The sequence below is a fragment of the Capricornis sumatraensis genome, chromosome 7, assembly GCF_032405125.1.
Source record: "Capricornis sumatraensis isolate serow.1 chromosome 7, serow.2, whole genome shotgun sequence".
Taxonomy (NCBI): Eukaryota; Metazoa; Chordata; class Mammalia; order Artiodactyla; family Bovidae; genus Capricornis; species Capricornis sumatraensis.
The window spans coordinates 114,618,616-114,624,423 of NC_091075.1; the positions used below are offsets into that span (position 1 = coordinate 114,618,616).

Sequence of the window (5,808 nt, forward strand, 5' to 3'; positions counted from 1 at the left end):
GCCTGGAGAATCCCATGGACAGCAGAACCTGATGGGCTACAGTCCATGGGGTTGCAAGAGTCAGACACAACTGAGGGACTAAACCACTACCACCAAGGACTTGATGGAGTGTTTGCCTCCACGGAAAGAGAACTGCGTTAGAGTTCTGGCCCTGTGGGAGCTCATAGTCATACAAGGGACAAAGATACAAAAACGAATAGCTGCAGTATCATGGGATGTATCTTCATCTAGATCACCAGTGCCCAATGCATGGTGAGTGACCTCTGGGTCTGCCAAGACACTTCAGTGGGTCTGCAAGGTCCACACACTTTTTTTCATGAAACTGACGTGGTATTTGCCTTTTCAACCTCTTTCTCTTGTGAGTGTGAAGTGGAGTTTCCCAGAGACAATGTGACATGTAAAGTTGCAACAGATCACAGAAGTAAACAGAACAACCGAGTTGGCTTCTGTTAAACCAGACACTAAAGAGATGTTCAGAATGTAAAACAACACACTGTCCTCATGATCATTTTCTTTTCCAAAATAGAGCTGTCTTTCCTAAAAATGTTTCCATGATTTACTATGATTTTTAAATGAACTAACAAAGAATTCTCAGAATCAATTTCTTATATAGTTGCTGTTCAGTTGCTAAGTCGTGTCCGATTCTTTGAGACTCCATGGACTACAGGCTTCCCTGTCCTTCACCATCCCCAGAGATCACAGAGTCAGACAGGACTGAGCCACTGAGCAAGCACAGAGTTTATAATTTTGCTGTGACAAATATGTTCAAAGGATGAAGAGAAGAAAAAAATCTTCCAGAATCTAGAGTAAGAAGCTGCCTAATCATGTAGAGAGGAAAATGGTGAGGTCTCAATAGAAGAGGTAAGATTTAGGATAGGTTTTGGAGGTTGAGTTGAAGTTTGCAGAGAAAGAAGGAAAGAAGAATGTTTCAGGTAGAAGTAGCTGCATGCTCAGAGACATAAAAACAAGAAATGGCCAAAAGGAAGAGAAATGATAGCCCAGATCTGAATAGTGATCAGCACTATTGTCAGAAGATGATTGCTGATTAATGACCAAATCAATGCTCCAGGGGAAAGTGTTAGGGATGCCAGGGCAATGGGGGTCAGGGAAGGTTGCTCCAAGCTCAGAAAAGCTTCGGGTGCAAGATCAGGATAGAAGCAAAGAAAGAAATAGCTGCAAAGGCTAGAGAGGTTTGAGGCTTTGATTTTTAATCCATTGGATATAATTCTTTAAACTTGAGTATTGAGGAATTTGTCTTTTGGGTATTTGTCAGCCTGGGGAATGGGCTTCTTCCACTTCTTGGGGAAATAGAAGGGAGCCTAAGTATTTTTAATATAAAACTTTATGTTGTCTGTATAAAAGCTCTTAGGAGAAAGACTTGAAAGTCTCGTATGGCCTCAGCATCCCTGAGGAAATGGTTCAGACTAACACTTCCTGTTATACTGCAAGAGCGCTTTGAGAGTGAACACGTCTGATGAATTCACCCTCTACTGATCGGGCTAACCAGATCCTCTTTCCTACTGTCATAGTACAGAGAGAGGAAAATGAGATTTAACTTCAAATGAAGTATGGGTGGGAAAAATCTGTATATCATATAAGGGCATCAGTAAATGCCTTTGAAAAAAAAAAAACCACTTTCATTTCGTATCGGAGTAAAGCTGATTAACAATGTGATAGTTTCAGGTGCGCAGCCAAGTGACTTAGCCATACGCACACATGCGTCCATTCTCTGCCAAGCTCCCCTTCCATCTAGGCTGCCATGTAGCACTGAGTGGTTCTCTGTGCTATACACTATCTCCTTGTTGGTTATCATTTTAAATACAGCAATGTGTACATGTCCATCCCAAACCCCCTAACTATCCTTTCTCCCCATCCTTCTCCCCTGAAACCAAAAAAAATATGAAATGCTTCATGAGTTTGCACATCATCCTTGCACACAGGCCACAGTGATCTTCCCTGTATTGTTCCACTTTCAGTATATGAGCACCTTTTGTTGTTGTTATTGTTCTTTGGGCTAAAATGATAAGAACAAAGATTTCTAATGCTGTGTCCAGAAAGAATTTATTTTAAAGCAGTTCGTTGTTGCTTTTCCATTTTGGTTTTTGCAGAAATTGTCACCACTCTTTCGATTCCCACTTTGCCGTGTTGGGATTGCCCAGAGTGTGTGTCCCATAAGAAGACTAGAAATAATTTTGAATTGAATAGATCCGTGATGGTTTGAGGTTCCCTGGCAAAAAAATTCACATGGGTAAATCGTTTTCACTGAAAAGCAGTTAGGAGAATAGGTGAAGAGAGGAAATGGACCAATTTTATTTTTCTTTTCTGACTACAGCTTCTTTAAAGACCAAAGCTGAGGTTTGCAATTGGCAGCTAGGAGAAGCTGACAGCTGCATCTTTTCAGATTGGGGCACAGACTACCCTCTAACTCTTTACTCTTTGTGCCTGGAAAATGTGACTCTACTCAAAGATTTCAGGCAGAAAATAGTGTTTGTTTATTGTTCAAAGACTTTTATTGGCTTCTCTTGCTGTCTTTCTGGATGTGCCTAGAAGGGACCATTGTGTGCAAAGCTTGTCAGCACCATTATTTGTGATTCAGAATACATTTATTAAGCCTCTGGTATAGACCTGTCCCTATAGCTGGCAACAAGGATGCAGAGACCAAGTTCTTCCTGTCCAGAGGTCCCCACATTTACTGAGGGAGTCAGGAGGGCCAGCTGCTGCGGGAGCAACAGTGGGGACTCCTGGGCCCCCTGGGGTGTCAGAGCAGATGCTCTGAGGGAGGGGGCAGCCTGAGGTGAGATAAGAGGGACCAGACAAATCACCAGGGACCTGGGAAGTGGTCACACACAGCGAGAAAGATGACGAGAAATCAAGGGACAGTGTGGGGTCTCCTGTAGCCACAGTAGCTTCCAAAGCCTGCAGCAAAGTACATTCTGGTGAGCAAGGAGGGAGCATCTTGAGAGAGTGAGAGACACAATGTGTGGGGCCTTAGCGTCAGGGGAGGTGGTGCATCCATCAGGGTCCTGGCAAGTGCAGACAGAAAGGTCCACTCACAGAGCAGGGTTAAGGGACCAGTGACGCCAGTGGGTTGCAAGCACTAGGAGACAGACGAGGCCAGGACCTCTCCCAGGGGAGAAGACAGTGAGACCGGGGCTGCGAGGATGGCCACCCACCAGGATGGTGAAGATGGCCACCCACCAGGAGATGCTTTAAAGGGACCAAGCCATAGCTGGAACTCAGGCTCTGCAACAGGGAGGAGATGGGAGGCCATGCCTTGAACTCTGTTTCCTGTAGCTTCCACCCTACCCAGCCCCTCCACTGGCCAAAGTCAACCAGCGGCCAGAGGGCAGCAGAGCTCTGGGAGGCAAGGGTCAGTGCTCAGACACAGAGCATCCGCATTATCACGTTCTGTATCTAAAGCACCATCAGTCAGTGTTGACCTTCACACAGATATTAGGAAGGTTATTTTATAAGTTTTAAGACATGCCAAGTGAAACACAGGGTTTAGATAAGTATTACAAACATAGGTAATTATGATAAGCTTTTAGTAACAGCTGATGGGTTTCCTGTATTTTGTTAAAAACACATACATTGCTAAAACCACCTTCGAACATTTAAGACCTAGATCTGTTCTTCCTATAAGCCCTGAGATGTTTATTTGATTCAATGATATTTGGCGGGAATTCAGCTGAATTTTCCTTAGTGATTTATATATTCCTGTGAGGCACATTAGGAGGAATCATGTGAATGGAAGAACAGAATGTGGAGAAAGAAAACATTTGCTGAATACTTACTTAATTCAGTTCTGTTCAGCCGCTCAGTCATGTCCAACTCTGCGACCCCATGGACCGCAGCATGCCAGGCTTCCCTGTTCATCACCAACTCCCGGAGTTTACTCAGACTCATGTTCATCGAGTCGGTGATGCCATCCAACCACGTGATCCTCTGTTGTCCCCTTCTCCTCCCGCCTTCCATCGTTCCCAGCATCAGGGGCTTCTCCAGTGAGTCAGTTCTTCGCATCAGGTGAATACTTACTCTGTGCCTACAATCTCATTTCAACTTCACAGCCACCCTCTGATTTTTTCACACACTGTAGGTGAGATTACCTCAGAAGCTCATTACAAACTCATGGAACCAGGAGTCAGACCTGAGTCTTTGCGATGACAAAGCCCATCCTGTTTTCGGAAAACCCGTGTCTTGTGTTAACCTGTCATGTGGTCTCATACGCTAAAGGTTCCTGTTGGAAAACAGGCAAATTACCTTTTTTTTTTTCTTCCTCCTCTTCCTCTTTCTTTCTTCCTTCTTTCCTTCCTTCCTTCTTCCTCCCTCCTCCACTTTCTTGCTTCCTTTCTTTCTTGCTATTATTTTCTAAACTCAACATATCACAGGCAACATTTTTTTCATCTCCCATCTCTGATGCTTCCTTTAGAAAACAAATCCTATATGATAAATGGTATAACCTTTCGCTTAAATAGCTGCTAAATAGATCAGCATTGCAGAAGCTCATTCCTACATGAGCCATCTGTGTGAAGAACTCCTATGACAAGAAAACAGAAGCCTGCTTTTAGAGGCTCCTAAGGAAGAGAACAGCTTATTGGAGAGAGTTTCTTTGCAGGGATCATATTTGCAAAACTTGATCTGGAAAGAACTCAGTAAGGAGGTATGTGAATTCTGTGTTACCTGTACTGGTTCCAGTGTTATTTGAGTTTTAAACTTCTGGAAAATTTTATCTTCCATTGATTCACATTTTGCCATGGAATCCAATTCTTCCCTGGATGTTTCAAGTGAAAAATCATCAATGGAACTATTAGAGCAACAGAAATAATCACTACAGCTTGACCATTCCCATAGGCTGAGGGAACCCAGTTTGAGATAAGTCAAGTCAAGGTTAAATCAGAGAGCGAAGACCAGATGTTTCTATATGTTCTCCCTATTCATTCATTCATGGAAATCAATGCTTTAAGACCATCTGAGTTTCCAGGTGCTCCACAAAGCATTATTTACTATGCTGGTGCCCACTGAACACTTCTTAAGCTTAAAATTGAAAGAACAGACTCAAGTCAAGGCCCCAGGATTGCACCCAGCACATCACAGGATACCCAACAAATGTGAGCCTCTCTGAGCATACTGTCCTCATCACTCCTGCCAGATACACCCTAATGGTCATTTCTTAGATGGGGAAACAGTGGAAAGAGTGGCTGACTTTATTTTTCTGGGCTCCAAAGTCACTGCAGATGGTGATCACAGCCATGAAATTAAAAGACGCTTACTCCTTGGAAGGAAGGTTATGGCCAACCAAAACAGCATATTAAAAAGCAGAGACATTTCTTTGTCAACAATCCATCTAGTCAAGGCTATGGTTTTTCCTGTGGTCATGTATGGATGTGAGAGTTAGACTGTGAAGAAAGCTGAATGCCAAAGAATTGATGCTTTTGAACTGTGGTGTTAGAGAAAACTCTTGAGAGTCCCTTGGACTGCAAGGGGGTCCAACCAGTCCATCCTAAAGGAGATCAGTCCTGCATGTTCATTGGTAGGACTGATGTTGAAGCTGAAACTCCAATACTTTGACCACCTGATGCAAAGAGCTGACTCATTGGAAAAGACTCTGATGCTGGGAAAGATTGAGGGTAGGAGGAGAAGGGGACGACAGAGGATGAGATGGTTAGATGGTACCACTGACTCAATGGACATGTGTTTTGGTGGACTCCAGGAGTTGGTGACAGACAGGGAGACCTGGCGTGCTGCGGTTCATGGGGTCACAAAGAATCGGACGCGACTGAGCAACTGAACTGAACTGAACAGTCTGAG

The 5,808-nt window shown here is 43.8% G+C and overlaps 1 non-coding gene across 1 annotated transcript; it reads right to left on the reverse strand.

Moving 5' to 3' along the window:
• Positions 1–1,893: 1,893 nt before the first annotated feature.
• On the reverse strand, positions 1,894–1,996 carry LOC138082519 (U6 spliceosomal RNA). Its single transcript, XR_011145144.1, has one exon. It is a non-coding gene; the product is annotated as a U6 spliceosomal RNA (small nuclear RNA).
• Positions 1,997–5,808: the final 3,812 nt, after the last annotated feature.